General features: G+C 38.0%; 1 protein-coding gene across 2 annotated transcripts in view; it reads left to right on the forward strand.

Moving 5' to 3' along the window:
• LOC111155067 (ATPase 13A3) overlaps nucleotides 1-19,674 on the forward strand; it is a 91,984-nt gene that overhangs the window by 500 nt on the left and 71,810 nt on the right. For both annotated transcript variants that reach the window (XM_022515098.1, XM_022515099.1), the window contains exon 2: nucleotides 382-425. The gene's annotated coding sequence lies outside the window, so the exon portion shown is untranslated. The remainder of the gene's footprint in view (nucleotides 1-381; nucleotides 426-19,674) is intronic.

Consider the following 19,674-nt stretch of genomic DNA (forward strand, 5'->3'; position numbering starts at 1 on the left):
TGTTCTGCGGGTGCTGCCTAAAGGCATCTTGAGTTCGTCCTTAACGTCGGAGTAGTAACAGCTTCTTGCCATCACCGCATTTTATGGATGACTAAGTGAGGCCCAGAGAGGAAAAGTGACTTCTTAATTGGTTAAGGCCTCTCAATTTGACTCTGTAAGTGAAGACTAGAAAAACCCCGGGGTTCTCTCCATTACTTGCGTGGCCACTCTCTTTATGGCCTTTAATTCTCCCCATTGCCTTCACAGAGTTAGGTTTGGCAATGTATCTTTTAGCGGGGTTGTGGCTGGGGGAATGGATTGGAGATTGACAACAACTCTATTCGGGGCTTCCCAATTTGGAAAGATTTTGTGACAGGTGTTTATCATTTCCTCTTCCCATAGATCTGACAGAAACATCCTTGGATCTTGGTGTCTGGACATAGGAGGTATGAGTCACTCACGTAATTCACTCCTTTTAATTGTCAGTGTCTTAAAGCTATATTTAGTGGTTATATTAATGCAAAATGAATGGGTATGGAGTCGTAAACCTAGAAACAGAAACCTGTGTTTCCTACTTATGATTCTGAACTGTACAAGTAGAACATTTGTGTATGTAATGACTATTTTAGATCTATGAGTCAGGAAGTTAGAATTTTTTTAAAATCCAAGAAATGCAGGAATGTTAAAGATTATTGCAAAGTGAATACTGTGTTCTAAAGGCTTTGTCGCTAAAGTGAAGGTGTTTTGATTTCCTTATCTTTTAAGGGGTGATTTCATAGTTAAAAGTGCTCTGCCTTTTGTTAGATCTCAGCCTCCTTACCAAGGTACATATATTTTATGGCATTCTTTTCTCCGGAGGATTGTTGCTTTGCCGAATAGGCTGCAGATGCCAAAATAAATCTGTTCCGGTATTCCATTCTGGTTTAGCAATCCTTTTTAAAATGCAGATCAGTTCCTGGAAGTTCCAAATAGTAAGCCTATTATTAATTGTGATGCAACTTTACTTTTGCTACTATCCGTTTGCATTATCCCATACTAGATCAGGGGAGCCTGAGACTGTTCAGTGAGATTTTTGAACTTTGTTAGAACAACAAAGCTTGTTTTTGCTCAGGGCATTGGGTAGGAAAAGTGATGACACTGGTTATCTAAATTTATAAGTAGCATAGCTATAAATGAAAATACGAAGTTGCAATTTATTTTGAAAATACAGTTGACAGGCTTCAATTTGATGCAGTGTTCAAATTATGTAGTGAGAGGGCTGATTTCTCTGTCTAGGTCAACCAGAATATTTTACTTGGGGCATGCTTGGTTATTAAAATTTTAATTTGGTTTGATTTGAGATAAATATAATGAATTCTGGGCGCCTGAATTCTGCCTTCGGCTTAGGTCATGATCCCAGGGTCCTGGATCGAGCCCCACATCGGGCTCTCTGCTCGGCAGGGAGCCTGCCTCTCCTCTCTCTGTGCCTGCCTCTCTGCCTACTTGTGATTTCTGTCTGTCAAATAAATAAATAAAATCTTTAAAAAAGAAATAAATTCCTACATAGGTAGAGCAAAGCTTTGTTAAGCCTGAATGTCTGAACATTATCTTCTGATGAGTTCTGTGTGGTTTTGCTTATTAGTTATTAGAGCTAAAATATTTCCGTTGGTTTAGTTAGCCCTTAACGGTTGTCTCATTTAGGTACATCAGTTTTCCACCTGTGCCGTATTCCAAATATGGATTCTTATGTGGATAATAATTGTGTGTTGGTAGCTACAACATAATGTAATATAGAAAAAGCACGGACTTGGGAAATCAGACTGGAGTTTGGTTTTTGACTTTCCGTAACTAGCTCTTCGACTAGGCTTTGAATTAAACACTTAACATGGATTATCTCATTTAAACTGTATTTTACAGATGAGGAAACTTGAGGTTCAGAGATGTTAAGTTACCCAGAGTCAAAGACAGCTAACATGGTAAACCTAGAAATAGAAACAGCTTGTCACATACAGTAACAGAGCTAGATTCGTGCTCTTTTCAGAGGCCCTTACATTGTAAGTTGCTTAACTTCCCTGATTATCATCATCTTCTAATTCTTTTTTTTTTAATTTTTAAATTTTTTATTAACATATAATGTATTATTAGCCTCAGGGGTACAGGTCTGTGAATCGCCAGGTTTCTAATTCATTTTTATTGAAAACAAATATTAATACTTACCTCAGAGAATTTTGAGGATTAGCTGAGAACTTACATTCTCCCTTTCCCCCTTTTATTCTCTATACTAAATTGAGCTCTGCTTATATAACATAGTGGTCTTGTAACCACTGTGAATATGAGGTTTTAAAAATGTGAGTACACTTTATTCCTACGATTAATAGCAGTCCTAGGAGTTAGGCCATGATCAGTGATATGGGGACATCCTGTGAAACTTTTTCTTTATTCTGTATTTTATTTTCCCCAATGGTCCAGGTAATGGTGGAAATAAGAACTTTATATTTGAATGACAGCATAATGGTTGTAATTACTAAAAATCTGGGAAGACAGAAATAGAATTTTAAAATGATCTTGATTACTTGGTTTGTCCAACGCTGGATTCTGTCCATTGGTATATTTGGTAACCTAAATTAACTATATATGCAGTAAGTGGAAGACATTGTGAATGGAACACAAGTTGAATAGGAGTTAGCAGCTTATCACTTGTTAAGATAATACTCTTAAACCAGTTCATAGTGGTTAGGTAAAAGAAGATAGTCTGGTGCTTGACATCTAACATCAGCAGAAGGTTTGTTCCAGTGATGAAAATGCATTCTGAATGTGCTGTATAGCTCATCTAGTTGAATCTGCACCCCAGAGATAGCTGGTGGGATTTAATCTTTGGTTTTGGGAGATAGTTTGTGTGAAATGAAGCTAACTGGATTATGGAGAGAATGAATCCGTAGTCACTAAAACCATGTTCTAATTATTAACCCATCTAACTAGTCCAGGAAACATGAGAGAGGCAAGGAAATAATTGTTAGAGAGCCTTACTTGAATTTTGTTGACTTCATTTTTTTGAGATAGAGAAAGAAAAAGAGCATTGGAATTAAAGCACATCTTTTAAGATTTATAAAAAAGTAAAAGTTCTGGGTTTATTTAATTAGGGAAAAGTAGCTGGTATCTGTGGGGTAGAATGTCCTAGACTTAATGGTAACTAGTGATTATATAAGCCATGAGTTAAAAAAATTTGCTGATGGTGGGGTTATGGACATTGGGGAGGATATGTGATATGGTGAGTGCTGTGAAGTGTGTAAACCTGGCGACTCACAGACTTGTACCCCTGGGGCTAATAATACATTATATGTTTATAAAAAAATAAATTAAATAAAAAAACATTAGTTATTAGTGGGGTGCCTGGGTGGCTCAGTTTGTTAGGTGTCCGACTCTTGATTTTGGTCAGGTTGTGATCTCAGGGTCATGAGATTGAGCCCTGTGTTGGACCCTCTCTCTAATTAAAAAACAAAACAACCCACCAAAGATTTATATTAGTAAGATTAAAAATAGAGATGATGAAAAAAAATAGAGATGATGTGAAATGTCATGAATGAATGGTAATAAAAAATTACTACTTTTGTAATCATTAGTTAAAAAACACATTAGTCAGGAGGGGGAAGATGGAATGAAGGAAAGGGAAAGTTGATCAGATAGTCAAATGTTTGAGAAGGAGGAAAGTTGAAGGTGTGGATTGCTGAAGAGTTTCCATGGGACAGTTCTCTCTCTCGAGAGTTCTCTCAAGAGAACTGTCCCATCAGAGGATCTGGTAACACCTTAGACCGAAAGGCTCATAATGGGGTCTTTGTTAGGTCTAACTAGTAAAACATTAACTCAGATAGCAAACTACAGGACTGCCAAATTTAAAAAAGGAGTGTACCGCGGGGCATCTCCCCAGTGGAAGAGGCCATATAGATCTTTGGAAACAGAGCTACACAGAGACCTGTTTCTTTGAGGGTATAGATGAAGATACATGTTTTACCTCTTCCTGTTACCCAAGACCACTAATACTAGTATGAACTGAGAATCCAATAAGAAGTACCCCCCTGTCTATTTCTGTATGTGTATGAATTAAGTGAGTTGTAATCAATCTCTTAATTGAAATTCCTCTCTTCGCTGACCTTCCTGCTTTTAAATGATCTATTGATACTCAGGTAAGAAAATGAATTTCTGAGAAAAGTGAGTTAACTATGTAGAATTTATGATTACATGATGTGGAACTTGATGATGTATGTAGATTTTCTCAGAAGCTTTAAATAAAAATATTAGAGGACGCCTGTGTGGCTCAGTTGGTGGTGCATGCAACTTTTGATCTTGGGGTTGTAAGTTTGAGCTCCAAGTTGGGTGTAGATATTACTTAAAATCTCGAAAAAAAAATATTTGTATCTGTTTTGAGGTGGGTGGTATGAAAGTTCTACCTCTGATAGCAAGCTAGATTAATTGACTCCTCTGTTTTATTTGGTTTTTACCTGTTTTCTTCACAAGAAATTTGTGAGTTGGATATTGAAATAATGAACTGTGAGATTGAAAAACAATATGGTGGATCGTCACAGATAGGTGATAGACTAGTTTTTTTACAGAAAAGGAAACATGTGGAGAATAAGTGATAGCATGCCAGTAAAGGACCTGGTGTTAGACAGTGTTTTTCGGTAGGTTATTCTTTCCACTCTTGGCTTGGTTTTGTACTCTGGTAATGGCTCAACTCACTACTCACTACTGTTGTTTTGTTTTTTTCCCCTGCTGAGAACCAGTGTTAAGGATTGCTTTTGATTACGTGGCAGCCTTTTTTTTTTTTTTTTTTTTAAGATTTTATTTATTAGAGAGCATGAACAGGGGGAGGGACAGAGGGAGAGGGAGAAGCAGCAGGGATCCTGATTTGGAGCTCTGTGCCAGGACCCAAAATCATGACATGAGCCAAAGGCAGACACTTAACCGACTGAGCCACCCGGGTGCCCCACGTGACAGACTTTTACTACATTTTTATTTTATTTTAAAATAAAATGGAATAGTTCCCACATGTATCTAGTGTGCCTTCTTCTTCTTTTTAAAAAGATTTTATTTATTAATTTAAGAGAGAGAGTGATTGGGAGAGAGAGCATGAAGGCGGGGGTGGGGAGAGGGAGAGGAAGAAGCAGAAGCAGACTCCTTGCTAAGCAGGGAGCCCGATCCTTGGACTGTGGAACCATGACTGGAGCCAAAGGCATATGCTTAATCGACTGAGCCATCCATGCGCCCCAAGCATGCCTTCTAACAGCATCCCTGTTGCTCTGCTTTTTCCCATTTGTGAAATAGGATGAATAATGCATTAGTTATTAACTTATTTTGATATACAAGACACATGTTTGGGTTCTTAATTCTTTGTAATTTAAAGAGCTGGGAAAAGTGAAATCATACCTTATATGTGGGGGCTTCGGGCCTAAATTCTCATTTAAGGTAGAAATCCTGTATAGGCAAAATTACTGTTGAAAAGGTCCTTTAGGAAGATACCAGTTAGAAAACTGGTTCTTAACTGACATACTGTTTTTCAATTCCAACAGCCCATTTTTCCTCCAGTTTTTAAAATAGGTTACTTTTTTGGTGAGGGGGATCATAATTAGCTATGCAAGATACCTTTTGACAAGTGAATGGGACTTAGACTGGCTGAGGAACAGCAAATTTATAGTCTTCATTGCATGTTCACTCTGGGACAAGGATGTAAAGGCAGGCATCCTGCCATCATTTAAAGTATTCTCTTGTTTTTCTTTTTTCATGTAGCACAGATAATTGAATGGAAGTAGTTAAATGCATATATGATAAGAGTCCACAATGTGAATAATGGAGAAAGAAATTAGGTATCTATGAAAATCTATTATCTCCCCAGGGTTATACTGGGTATTTTACACCATACAAAGAACCTAGCATAATTAAAAGGCTAGGTAATAAAATTGGGGAGTATTGGGGGACCATTTGTACTTTGTGTAATTCTGGACTGATACTCAGCTATATTCAGTGTTAATATCTTCCTTACTGCTAGTAAAATCTGCATTATTTTAAAAGAAGTATAGGAGCACTTGGCTGGCTCATTTGCTAGAGCATGAGACTTGATGTTGGGGTTGTGAGTTTGAGCCCTACCTTGGGTGCAGAGTTTACTTGAAAGTAAATGATAGATAGAACTGTATAAGTTGTTGATGTTTTTCATGAAATTTAAAGTATCTGAATCTTAACATTATTTTTGGAAAAGCATAGTAAAAAACACCAGTTTAAAAAAAAAAAATGTAGGGGCACCTGGGTGGCTCAGTGGGTTAAGCCTCTGCCTTCGGCTCAGGTCATGATCTCAGAGTCCTGGGATCCAGCCCCGCATCGGGCTCTCTGCTCAGCAAGGAGCCTGCTTCCCACTCTCTCTCTGCTTACTTGTGATCTCTCTCTGTGTGTCAATTAAATAAATAAAAATCTTTAAAAAATAATAAAAATAAAAATAAAATAAAAATAAAAAAATGTAATAGTGGCTAAAGATGTCTGGGGAATTGGCATGGTATAGTGGTAAAAATGTGGGCTTCAGAGCCATATACAGGTGACTTGAGTTCCAGTCTCATCACTAGCTCTGTAGTTGGGTTCAAGTCACTTAACCTTTTTTAGTTTCTTCATTTGACAAATGGAGGGAATAAAAGCTACCTTAGAGAATTGTGAGGATAAGAGGCTCAGTAAATGGTAATGTACTATTATTGGTTTAATAACATTTAATGTATTCAGAACAAGTATTGGGTGTGTGTGTGTGTGTGTGTGTGTGTGTGTGTGTGTGAGAGAGAGAGAGAGAGAGAGAGAGAGAGAGAGATGAGAATGTGTGGGGGTGGGATTGAGAATTGCTGCCTATTTTATTTTAACTAGAGCAGCAGGCAGTAATGACATAGTGTTGTACTCAGGCTTTTCATGGAAAGATATCATGATTTTGCATCTTTGGGAACAGCATCTTAAAAGGCTCAAGCTGTTAACCTCATGTATCTCTAATGTACATTTTATGTGTGTTTTTGTCTTTCCCTTTCTGTCTCTGGGTGTATCATTTCCCCCCATCCTCTGTGTTACTGTTACTGATTCTGTCTCTTCCTGGTCACATTATAAAATGTAAAAATATGTTAAATTAGGTTTATTTAATAGACTTTCATGTGCCTTATTTAAAAATAATGGTTAATAAAAATAAGTAAAAATAAAACAATAGAAAATACTTGTTAGTGAAATGTGTCTACATCTTTTCTTTAAAAGGAAGATTTGAAATTTTATTTTACTTCTCTGGCCTTTGGATTGATTGCTTTAAATGTGGGTCACCGGTTCTTCAAAGACCAAAGATGTTTCGTCCAGTTTTAGATTATGCCTTAACTTCTTTTTTTTAAGATTTTTTTTTTGTTTTGTTTTTTAAAAGATTTTATTTATTTGTTTGACAGAGAGATCACAAGTAGGCAGAGAGGCAGGCAGAGAGAGAGGGGGAAGCAGGTTCCCTGCTGAGCAGAGAGCCCGATGCGGGGCTCGATCCCAGGACCCTGAAATCATGACCTGAGCCAAGGCAGAGGCTTAACGCACTGCACCACCCAGGTGCCCCTTTTTTTAAGATTTTATTTACTTGAGAGAGTGAGAGAGAGAGCGCGTGCATATGCATGAGTGAGTGTGCATACAAAGGGAGAGGGAGAAGCAGACTCCTTGCTGAGCAGAGAGCCTGACTGGACTGACGGTGGGGTTCCATCCTGTAACTCTGGGATCATGACCTGGGCCTGAGGCAGAGGCTTAGCTTAACTGAGCCCACGTGCCCCAGCACCTTAACTTCTTAAGCCATCAGTTTTCTAAGCTCATTTGTAATTTAGTTTTGGCTTTGATTTCCTCAAGTTTCTCTTAAATTTTTTTGCTTTACTGTTTCACCAAGCATAAGAGATGGAATCCTTATTTAATGCCAGTTGTAATAATGTGATTCAGTTTGCTAAGTTAAATGTAAGGTACTGCAGGCAAGTAGCCTAATTTTGTCTGGAGCACTTAAATATTTGAAAGAATAGGGGCACCTGGATGGCTCAGTCGGTTAAGCGTCTGCCTTCAGTTCAGGTCATGTTCCCAGGGTCCTGGGATCGAACCCTGCATCAGACTCGCTGCTCATCGAGGATTCTGCTTCTCCCTCTGCCCTACCTGCACTGTCCCCCCACCCAGCTTGTGCGCATGCAAAAATAAATAAAATCTTTTAACCCAACCAATTCTGTTAAAATGGGTTTTTATTTCATGGATCTTTTTGATACGAAAATAGGCTTTTTATGGTTACTACCACTGCCTTAGAGTTCATTGATGAATAAGTTTTAACTAACCCACAGTTGTTTTCTGTTCAGTTTTTGGTGAGAAGAACAGAATAAAGTGCTTAATTTAGTTAGGTTCAGAAGCATCTTAATGTGTTCCACCCCCACACCCCAAATCCTTTCTTACCTCCGATGCAGCCTATGGTGAATGGCCTTTCTTCATGTTCCCTTAAAACTTGTGGCACTTATCAATTATTGTGGTACATAAGAATTGTGATTTTTATAGGCAGGAAGGAAGGAAGGAAGCAAGCCTGGTTAGGGCCTCTTGGTTATGCCTTTAGGATTGCGTTGGCAAATTTAACTATTCAATATTTTTTTTAGTTCCTGTATGTGCCAAGCACAGGGCTAGATGTTGGCTATATATTGAAGAATGAGTTCTGGCATCTTGAAGGTAAACAGTCTAGCAGGTGAACACAGTGCTGCTGCACTGTACAAGTCCCGAAGACACCATTCATACTGTATTTGGAATATGACCCTATGGTATGGGCTTTGGTCTTTCTCAGTTGAAAAAAATTCAGAGTCTCCATCACATGCAAGTTAATCCATATCTTTATCATATCAGGCAATCTGATCCTGTCTCTTGTTTTTAGCTCTATTTCTAGCTGTTCCCTAGAGACTACCCTGTGCTCTAGCGGGTTTAACTTGTATTTATGACATTTTCTAGGATTTCTCACCTTAGTACTTCTTTTTTTTTTTTTTTTTTTTTTTTTTTTTTTTTTTTTTTTTTTTTTTTTTTTTTTGGAGCACTTGGGTGGCTCAGTGGGTTGAGGCTCTGCCTTAGGCTCAGGTCATGATCTCAGGGTCTTGGGATCAAGCCCTGCATCGGGCTCCCTGCTCCACTCTCTCTTTGTGTGCCTTTCTGCCTACTTGTGATCTCTCTCTCTGTCAAATAAATAAAAATCTTGAAAAAAAAATTCAGGTGTACGGTACAGCGATTCAACGATTCCATATATCATTTGGTGTTCCTCATGGCAGGTATACTCCTTCATGCCCATCAGCTGTTAAAATATTCCCCCAGCCCCCACCCCTCACCTCAGTACTTCTGCCTCTGGTAATTCCTCTGCTTGGATTCCATGCCTCTGTTATTTCTCCTCTTTTTACTGCCTCTTTGTCTGATGAATTTCCCACCTTTCAGGTCTTAGGTCAAGGGATATAGGTTAAGGGATATAATCTCCAGCATTTAGCATGGTATTTGGCACATGTAGATAGTTTTTTTTTTTTTTAAGGTTTTATTTATTTAAGAGAGAGAGAGTGTGGGCATATGTGCACACAAACTTGGGGGAAAGGGAGAGGGAGAAGCAGGCTCCCCGCTGAGCAGGGAACCCAACATGGGGCTTGATCTCAGGACCCTGAAATCATGACCTGAGCCAAAGGCAGATGCTTAACAGAGTGAGCCACCCAGGCTCCCCAGAGAGTGACTTCCTACAACATGACTTTCTATGAAATCAGAAACAGCGATAAGCCATAGTAATTTTTGCTAAATGCTAGTTTAGTACTTACAGATTTATTCTGAATTGTTAGGACACTTGGGCAACATTGGCTTTTTTCCTAAATCAAGTAATGGTGTAGGTATATTTCAAGATACTGCGTGGCTGGGATAAAGGCACTGTTTTAAGTTCATTGGAGAACACGTTAGTGAGACTTCTCTGTCCAAATAATGAGAAGTTGGTCATATATGGTCTCTCAGATGAACAGAGCTTTTCATTCCAAGAATGGGTCACCCAGAGGATGGCAGTAGCACTCGTTCTAGCTCTGTTTCTGCCTGTAGTGCCCATCGCTGCTGCTGTGCAGGAGTGGATGTAGTGGAGAGTGAGAACACTGAGGGAAGCCCAGTCAGGAATACTCCGAGACTTTTATATGGGGGGGGGGTGGTAGAACTACGATGCCCACTCTCCGCATCTCCTCCCTAGTTTTTTTGTTTTGTTATTTGGAGATTTATCTTTTGTTTCTCAGCTTTGAGAAGTTATAACTTATTTATGTATTAATTTCTGAGCAGAATGACTGTTGAAGAAGGAGTTGATACTGAAGAACATAGTGTTGTAGATGGAGGTTTTGTGCCTGGCTATATGAAATCACCAAGGGACCTAGGAGAGGGTATTGGGAGAGTTGGAAAAGGGCATTGGGATGAGTGTGGCGCATGCCAAAGACAATATGTACTTGTGAAATTTAACCCAGAAAATTTAACCCAGAAAGCCAGGAAGGATTTTATCCTTTCCTCACACCCCTTGTCTTGCTCTGTTTCTTCATTCATTCTCCATTGCTTGGTACTGGCCTGGTTTTCAGCCTTTAAGGTTTTTAGTCTATAAGTCCAACATTGTGAGACAGATGTTCTGATTCTTTTTTTTTTTTTAAAGATTTTTTTATTTATTCATTTGACAGACAGAGATCACAAATAGGCAGAGAGACAGGCAGAGAGAGAGGAGGAAGCAGGCTCCCCGCTGAGCAAAGAGCCCGATGCGGGGCTCGATCCCAGGACCCTGGGATCATGACCTGAGCCGAAGGCAGAGGCTCCAACCCACTGAGCCACCCAGGCGCCCCAGATGTTCTGATTCTTAAAAGGAGAGACAAAGGTGGGAGCTATCCTCTGCTGGAAGGTAGAAAAGACAGTCAGAGTATGGTGGAGAACAAACTTGACCAGGGTCTAGAAGGACTTGTAAGAGCTCTGCAGCCACACTGTTAGGGAAGGGCATTCTTGGCAGAAGGAACAATGTATGTAAAGGAATGGAGTCAGGAAACGGTAGCCCTTAGAGGAATTACAAATGTGTTATATATAGATGGAATGTAAGGTTTGTAAGAGGTGAATGATAAACATTGGTGAAAGGCAGGTGGTGGTGACAACTAGGCAGGGCCACATTCTGGAGAGTATTACATGTCTATTTAGTTGTAACTTTGTCCTTGGAGCCCAGTTGGGCCTCTCTCCTACTCCTGCTTTACTTCTCTGTGGTAGGGAAGCACATAGTATTGTGCATTGTCAGAGTTTTCAGTGTTTCGTTTTGTTTTTTAAGATTTTATTTATTTATTTGATGGGGGGTGGGAGAAAGCATGACCAGGGGAGAGAAGTGGAGGGAGAGGGCGAAGCAGCCTCTCTACTGAGCAGAAAGCCCCGACTGGAACTCAATCCCAGGACCTTGAAATCACGACCTGAGCTGAAGTCAGATGCTCAACTGACTGAGCCATGCAGGTGCCCTAGACTTTTAAGTGTCTTGCTAGTAAGAGGGTTGTTCAGGTTTGCTTAATCCAATATATTTCTTCAATTTGTATGAGCCGGGGATGCTTTTTCAATTTTTATTTTTATTTTTAAAGATTTTCTTTATTTATTTGACAGAGAGAGATCACAAGTAGACGGAGAGGCAGACAGAGAGAGAGAGAGAGAGAGAGAGAGAGAGAGAGAGAGAGAAGCAGGCTCCCTGCTGAGCAGAGTGCCCGATGCGGGACTCGATCCCAGGACCCTGAGATCATGACCTGAACCGAAGGCAGAGGCTTAACCCACTGAGCCACCCAGTCGCCCCTCAATTTTTTTTTTTTTTTGGAGGGACTCTTGCCAGTTTGGGAAATGCTGCTGCAGACAATGGGAAGCTATTGAAATTTCAAGCAGAGAAATGATCATGTCTGGATTATATGTTGATATGAATGAGGGAGACTAGAGAGGGCATCAGGACCTGAGTTGGGGGCAGTGCCAGTGGAGCTAGGCTTGGGGGGGGGTGTGTGTGAGAAAGGTAGAAATGATGACTAAGTACCTCCTTGTGGGGTAGGAAGGAGTCTGGGATGACTTCCAAAATCCTGGCATGGAATTTTAGCAAATCATATTCATTAAGGGAGTAGAAGGAATGGTTTGTGGTGGGGGGTGGGTTTGGAAGAAAGATAAAATGAATCTGTTGAATTTTAGTTGTATGTAAACATGTTCGGTTGATGTTTATATCTGTGGGTCTGGAGCTCGAGAGATTAGTGCTGAAAACACTGATTGTCAGCTCTTGGCAGTTTTCACTGTAGATGGGTCAATGGAGCCCCTCTTGGCCCTTTGTGTTGTTATAGAGAGAGAAGGCCAGAGAATATTAATAATTAAGTACTGGGCAGAAGATGTGGAGGCTTGGGGAATATTAATAATAAAGAAGTGGGCAGAGGAAGTAGAAACTTGGTTACCTGGCTGCCTGCCTTATGATCCAGGCTATTGTAGTATGCAGTATAATTTAGCGGAATTGTGGGAGGTGAGAGGTCATTTGTGGGCCATCTTGGGAACCTAGTCAGTATTTCAACTACATTTGACTATCAAATGAATTTTTGAAAAATAGACCCTTGAAAGATGGTACTGTCTGCATGTTAATTCCTTAATTTGTTGGTAAGGCATTTTGATATAAAGTCACCTCATGCTTGACTTTGTGGGAAAGTCAAAAATGCTAATTTTGATTAAATGAAGATTTTTTTTTTCCTGTTTTTAAAAGAGGATATTGATTGAAAACTGGTAAGTAAAGTAGAAAAGCCCTGTAAAAGTGTTTTGTAAACTAAAAACCCCTGTACGAATGTCAGTTACTTTTGTTATGTTTGGTATAATACCCAAATGCATTGATTTTTTTTTTTTTTTAATCCTGGATAGTGGATTACAGAATGACCATAGGAAATGAGAGAGAAAGTTCAGATTTCTGTGACGATTGTACCATGAGTAAGGCCATTATCCTCTTCAACAGTGATTTAAAGTGTGTTTTTGAAATATTTGTTGAATGCAGAGGTTAAGGGCTTTGCACTGCGTTTATATGCTGAGTCAGCGTGGGTAGGTTTCAACTGGGGAAAAGGAATAAAGTGGAAAAAGATAAATTCACATAATTTTAAAAAGGTGATTGAAGTGCCTGTCAATTATAATTGTAAATTAGCAGGATTGTACTTTTTGTACAGAATAGCTTCCTAGTGATTTCATGCTTCCTTTGTGGTCAGGTTCAGGCCTTCATCATGTCTGGAAAAATAAAATGTGAAACACAGTGTACAGATGACAAGTAAAACTAATTTTGCTTTCTTTCCAACACAATACAGTAATCCTGAAGTGGATCTTGCTGAGTTAATAAAGAAAAAATATTTTGGGTTTTGCTGTTAATAAGAAAAATGAAAGTCTCTGGATTTCTGTGTGTACCTTCTTAACATATTACTTAAGACTTAGAATATAATTTTCTACAGGGTTTTCTTCCCGCTTTTTTTGCCCCCCCCTTTTGACTCTTCCCTACCCATCCCACCCCTTCTCCTCCAAGCCATCCCTCTGCACCTTGCTGCTCTGATTGGGTACCTATCTGTGTACGCTATTATTTTTGTTTCAGAATGCAGGAGCAGTGTAATCTTTTTCAATACCTTTAATCAACAATTTCAGCTCAGCACTCTTCTACCAACAATGTACTTTGCTCAGCTGAAATGACACAGTACTGTGAAAAGTTGAGACTAACTTGAAGCAGTGCATGCAGTGACCACTGCATAATGATGGTCACCTGCCAGTAGCAAGTATAAGGTTTAATATAAACTATATCCTGGCTTCTGTGCAAACATGTGGATAATATGAGTCTTAGAATTGATGAATGTTGAAATTTTATTTATTATTATTTTTTAAAGTGAGCTCTACCACCCAGTGTGGGGCTTGAACATAAGACTCCAAGACCAAGAGCCGTATACTCCAGGCATGCTCTGTCGACTGAGCCAGCCAGGTACCTGCCCCTGAATGTTTGAATTTTAATTTTACTATTATTATTATTTTTTTAATTTAAATTCATTTTAGGCAATACATCATTAGTTTTTGGTGTAGTGTTTAGTGATTCATTAGTTGGGTATAACACCCAGTGCTCATCACATTATGTGCCCTCCTTAATGCCCATCAACCAGTTATCCCATCCCCTCCCAAATTTTAATATTAAATTGCTGATTGAAATGTCCAACAAGTTATTAGGGATTTGGATTAACAGTATTACATTTTAGGGATGCCTGGGTGGCTCAGTTGGTTGGGCCGCTGCCTTCGGCTCAGGTTGTGATCCCAGAGTCCTGGGATCGAGTCCCACATCGGGCTCCTTACTCAGCAGGGAGCCTGCTTCCCCCTCTGCCTGCCACTCTGCCTGCTTGTGCTCTCTCTTGCTTTCTCTCTCTCTCTGACAAATAAATAAATAAATAAATAAATAAAATCAATCTTCAAAAAAAGAAAAAAAACCAGTATTATATTTTAGAAGAAATAATCACTAATTGGCATTACAATGGAAGAAACATTAATTAATACATTGCTTAACAGAAATGCTTATCTTCTAAATTTAAAAGTGTAGCTTTTATTTGGGCAGTTAAGCTCACATACAAATTTGGGTTGTTTATACAAGCTGTTATTAGAACTCTAGATTTGTCAATTCCTTACTGTATTAAATTTCAAACACTTTCTTTAGTGCTTGCTTTAAAACTTGTTTCACTTAGGTGTTTCTGCATGTAAGTACCCCTTTTACCCTCAAAGCACAAAACTCATATACTCTATTTCATGAGTTTGAAGTTAATGAATGGTAACATGTTTATATATGTACATGTGACATGGATTTTTAATTGGGATTGTTGGATCAAAGTGTTGGAGTATTAAATTCTAATATACTGTCGGTTTTCCAAAAATGTAGTACAGATTCACTTTTTTTCCCCCCCTTTCCTTTTCTTACGGAGGGAGCAGTGGGGGAGAGGGAGAGAATCTTAATGAGCCGGCTCCACACCCAGCACAGAGTCTAACATAGGGTTCAGTATCACGACTCTGAGATCATAACTTGAGCCTAAATCGAGAGTTGGACACTTAACCAACTAAGCCACCCATATGCTCCCAGGTTCACTTGTAACAGTGTATAAGGGTGCTCCTCCCCACCCCCAGTTTAATGAGCAAGTAGTAATTTTACCACATAATTTTATACTTCACCTCATCTTGTTCTCAGATAGGTTCATGTGCTCTTTAATTGTTACTGTTCTCCCTCCCTTGCTTCACAACATTATAAAATCCCTAAATTCTAGTTTTAGACAACTGTGAACTTGGGAGTAATCTTTGTAAAGGCAATAATAACATACCTGCCTTCTCTCCTCTCTACCACCGTTATCATTTGTTTTGTGTTTGTGTCTTATTTTTCCATTGAGACACATGAAACAGAGGCTGTATTATTTAGCCAACCCCTGCTTTCCCAGATTAGTACCTCCAGTCATACTAAACAACAATAACAAAAATCTTGCAACTTCTCATAATCACTTTTGATCCACAGCTTTTCTCTTAAGGCTACTGAAAACTGTCAGCCCTTTTCCATACCAATGTTGGAACATCACCTAGTGGTGAAAGAGTGTAACAGCAAGATGCATGCAGAACCAATACTTACTGTAGGTCAAAACTTTCATAGTTGGAATGAATCATACAGCCTATTACAACTGCCTCATTTCAGTGGAGAAGAAATTGAAACCATGACAGGTGAAGGAACTTGCAAAATAGTTCATGTTGAATTGTCTTAAAAACAAGTTAAACCTTGACTCTTGAGTTGTGTGCTCTTTCTCTCTCTCTCTCTCTCTTTTTTTGTTTTTGTATTTTGGGGTAAAATTGTTTATCTCCTACAGTTCCTAATATAATAACGAACATGGCATATATATTTACTTAACACTTGTAGGTGGATTAATTTTTTAGATGGCTTAATTTGATTAAATAATTTAGGGTTTGCTGCTATTTTATGGTGTGTGAATGGCTGCTACTTTTCCCTAGTGGAGCCAAAATTTGGAGGGGTTGTACAAAAATAAATATAATCACACCGTCACTTACTAGAAATGTACTTGTTTTTTTTTTTAAGATTTTATTTTTATTTATTGGACAGAGAGAGAGATCACAAGTAGGCAGAGAGGCAGGTGGAGAGAGAGGAGGAAGCAGGCTCCCCGCTGAGCAGAGAGCCCGATGCGGGGCTCGATCCCAGCACCCTGGGATCATGACCTGAGCCGAAGGCAGAGGCTTAACCCACTGAGCCACACAGGCGCCCCTAGAAATGTACTTGTTAAGGGGGACTTCAAAATCACCACTCTATCTTGCCTGTGGTAAAGAGACCTAATTAAGAGAGATCCAAAGAATCTGGAGAATGGTTTGATAGATCACCATGAAGTGTTTTGCAGGTTCCTACAAGTTTCACACCCAAGGTTGGCCAAGCACAGTAGAATTAGAAGTTATACATATGCTCAGCCTGCCTACCTTTAACTATTTTAAAATATTAATATGTGTAGATGGTAAAAACATTCAAAAAGCACTAAAGTCTCTCCCTTATTCTCACTCTGCAATACTGTCACCACTACTGGCCTCTGTTTCCAAATTTTTTTGGTTTTTGATTATCTAGGGGGTTAGAAGCCAATTTTCTTTCTAGGCCTTTTTGATTCTCCCTGTTTTGAATATTCAGTCTGTAGGACTGGTCTTATCACAGTGATGTTATCTACTATTTCCTAATGCCTGGTACAGCACTTTTCATAATAGATAGTAAGATTTTGAAATCAGTTTAACAGTTATAACACTTTTGTAACTCTCAGTCCTTGAATATGAAGTTTTGAAAAGTTATGTACATGAGGAGGATTTAAGAGGAAATTTAGAAGTTTTAAGATCACACTAGCGTCAATAAATGAGAATCTCTCATTCATGTAAGTAGACATTTTAAAAATGCAAACAGTTATGTTGTATATAAAAGAATTTTTACACATTTCCATTTTTACAAAGCAAAAGTTAAAACATAGATATTAGTCGTTAATCCAAAGCTACTTTTTCCCATTTTTACTAATTAAATACTTTGCAGTTGACTAATACTCAAAGCCAGTGTTTCACCTAAGATGACACTCTCACCACATGGAGTTTTCTCTGAATAAGAGGGTTGATTTGTTAAATAGTGTATTTAATAAAAGTGATAAAGACATATGTAAGTATGTTGTAGTGTGCGCTAAGTTGTAACTCAGTGTTTCTAATATTGATCCTAAGGCAGATAATTACATTATTTTTCCTAATTATAACTTATTTTGTTTTAGCTATGGCATTGTTTTGTAACCTACAAAAAAGCATAATTATACAAAGACTGCACTTTACAAATGTAAATAGTCTTGGTTTGGTGTATATTTGGTACAATGGTCTTCCTTAAGCCTAAACACAGAAACAAAAGCATGTATTATAAGAGAAAGTTCAAGATGGGAAGTGATAAAATGGGTATTCACTAGAGCTTTGTTAAAATTTAGCTGGTATCCTTGTAAAATTTCCATGTATTCATTAAATTATATTATGTCATTCTTATTGTTAGGAGCTGACTTGAAGTGTTAAGTTTTGCCCTCATAAAGAGTTGTGACAATTTGATTTCTATAGTTAGGGGATTTTTTTAAAAAATTCTTTTATACAAATATTTGTATAGCTTTTTAAAATTGAGGTGGTTCAGTGAGTAGATTAAGGATATTATATGTATTAGGGTACTTTTTATTTCAAAGGGAGAACTGCTTTTGAATTACAGAAGGTTATCTTAGTTGCTGTGGATGCTACAGATTTGACAGTGAAATAATATTCAGAGTGCTGGCTGGACTGTTTATACTTCAGGATCTTTAAAAAATCTTTTGCTGAATGGTCCTTAAAGATGGGTTTGTCAAATTTCTGTTTAACACGGATAGGCATGTTTAAGTCTCCGGGAAAAAATCTAGAACTGCAGAGCCAAGTAGGATATTCATTCTGTCTTTCAACAATGCAGGGTGGCCCAAAAAGTCCTTTTTTTTTTTTTTTTTTTTTTTTTAAAGATTATTTATTTCAGAGAGAGAAGAAAGTGCACACATGTGTGAGTGAGCAGAGGAGAGGGGCGGGGGTAGAAAGTCTTAGCAGACTCTGCTGAGTGAACTGAGCATGGGGCTCAATCCCATGACCTTGAGATCAGGACCTGAGCTGAAACCAAGAGTCAGACATTTAACCAGCGGTGGCACCCGTGCACCACAAAGTGTCCTCCAAATCTTAATGTAGTTTTAATTTCTAAAACTGCAGAGTATATGTTACAAACTATAAAAAAGATTATTTAAGAATTTTTCAGAATAACTTAGTTTTGTGAATTTTGAGTAATACATTTTTAATTTTAGTTTTTTACTTCTTTCTCTCTGAACTGGGCAAATACTCAAAAAACTAATAATGTGTTATTCAAAATAACTACTTGAAGTTTTACTTGAGTTATAGATCACACTCTAAATCACCTTGTGAAATTACCAACTTCGTAATTCTGGGTATGTACATGGAATATCCTTAAAGAAAACCTTCCACACGCAGACTACTATAAAACTGTTGTTCCAGCTAATAAGAAACTCAGGTTTGATGCAAAGATAGCTTAGAGGTTTGGGGATTTCTGTGCCTGTTGAGGCCAACTCCTCTTGTTTTAGGAAATGAGATATGACTAACTCTTATCCTAGAACACTACAGATGGTTCTTACTAATTATATAATGTGAAAAAAATAAATAAACGTCCAAGAATTCGCATTTGATTTAGTGAGATATATTCCTGATAGCTTCACTTTGTCCTCTCTGCTGTTTTTATTCACACAAAAAATCATGTTCATTGTAAATGCAAGGAAGGGTTTGGTTAAGCACAATAGCCTATGAGCTCCTTGCTATTTAGATAAGATCAAGGCTGAGGCATGCACTGTGGAATTGGGACTTCAGTGTGCTGGCTAGATGGGACTTATTCAATAGTAGCTCTACCAGTGGCACAGGATATATCTTCTGAAAACCCATTTAAAGTCAGTGAATTTAAAAATCTTAAATTTTAATATCTTAATCATTTTGAAAGCAGTTCACAAAGAATCAAACAATATTTGGCAGAAAATTCTCATCCGAATGGATTTTTATGCTTAGTTTTATTTTTATTATTAATAGCCAGCTTTTGAAAGTGCTGCTGATACAGCAGTTGGGAAGAATGACGTTATAGTGCTTTTGGTAAGAAAAATTTCTTTGTTTCCTATGATCTAGAAATTGACTTGATTAAAAAACATATACTCCTGCAAGCTACAATAGTTTTATTCTGAAAGTTAAATGGATTTCAGAAGTTCGATATTAATGCTTCAAATGTTCTAAATAGATACATGGTAGAATAGCTTAATATGTATTTTTTTCATCTTATTAGGAAATATCATTTAAAATATATAGGTTTTTATCTTTAGTCAGAAATATTAGAGGCTTTCTGTTATGTACATGTTTTTTAGAATTTAAATATGTATTTATATGTTAAATATAAGCTGTTGCAATTATTGTCTTACTGGATTTTTATTAAAAGTTTATGTGAAAGTCTTGGTGAAGTCTTGATAATTTTCTGTGTGGTATAGTGTGCTCAAAGAGAATAATAACCGATAGTTTTTAGAGCAACTTTTTATTTAAATTATTTTTAATGCC

This window comes from Enhydra lutris, unplaced genomic scaffold, assembly GCF_002288905.1.
Source record: "Enhydra lutris kenyoni isolate GAN:26980312 unplaced genomic scaffold, ASM228890v2 scaffoldscaffold39, whole genome shotgun sequence".
In the NCBI taxonomy this organism is placed as follows: domain Eukaryota; kingdom Metazoa; phylum Chordata; class Mammalia; order Carnivora; family Mustelidae; genus Enhydra; species Enhydra lutris.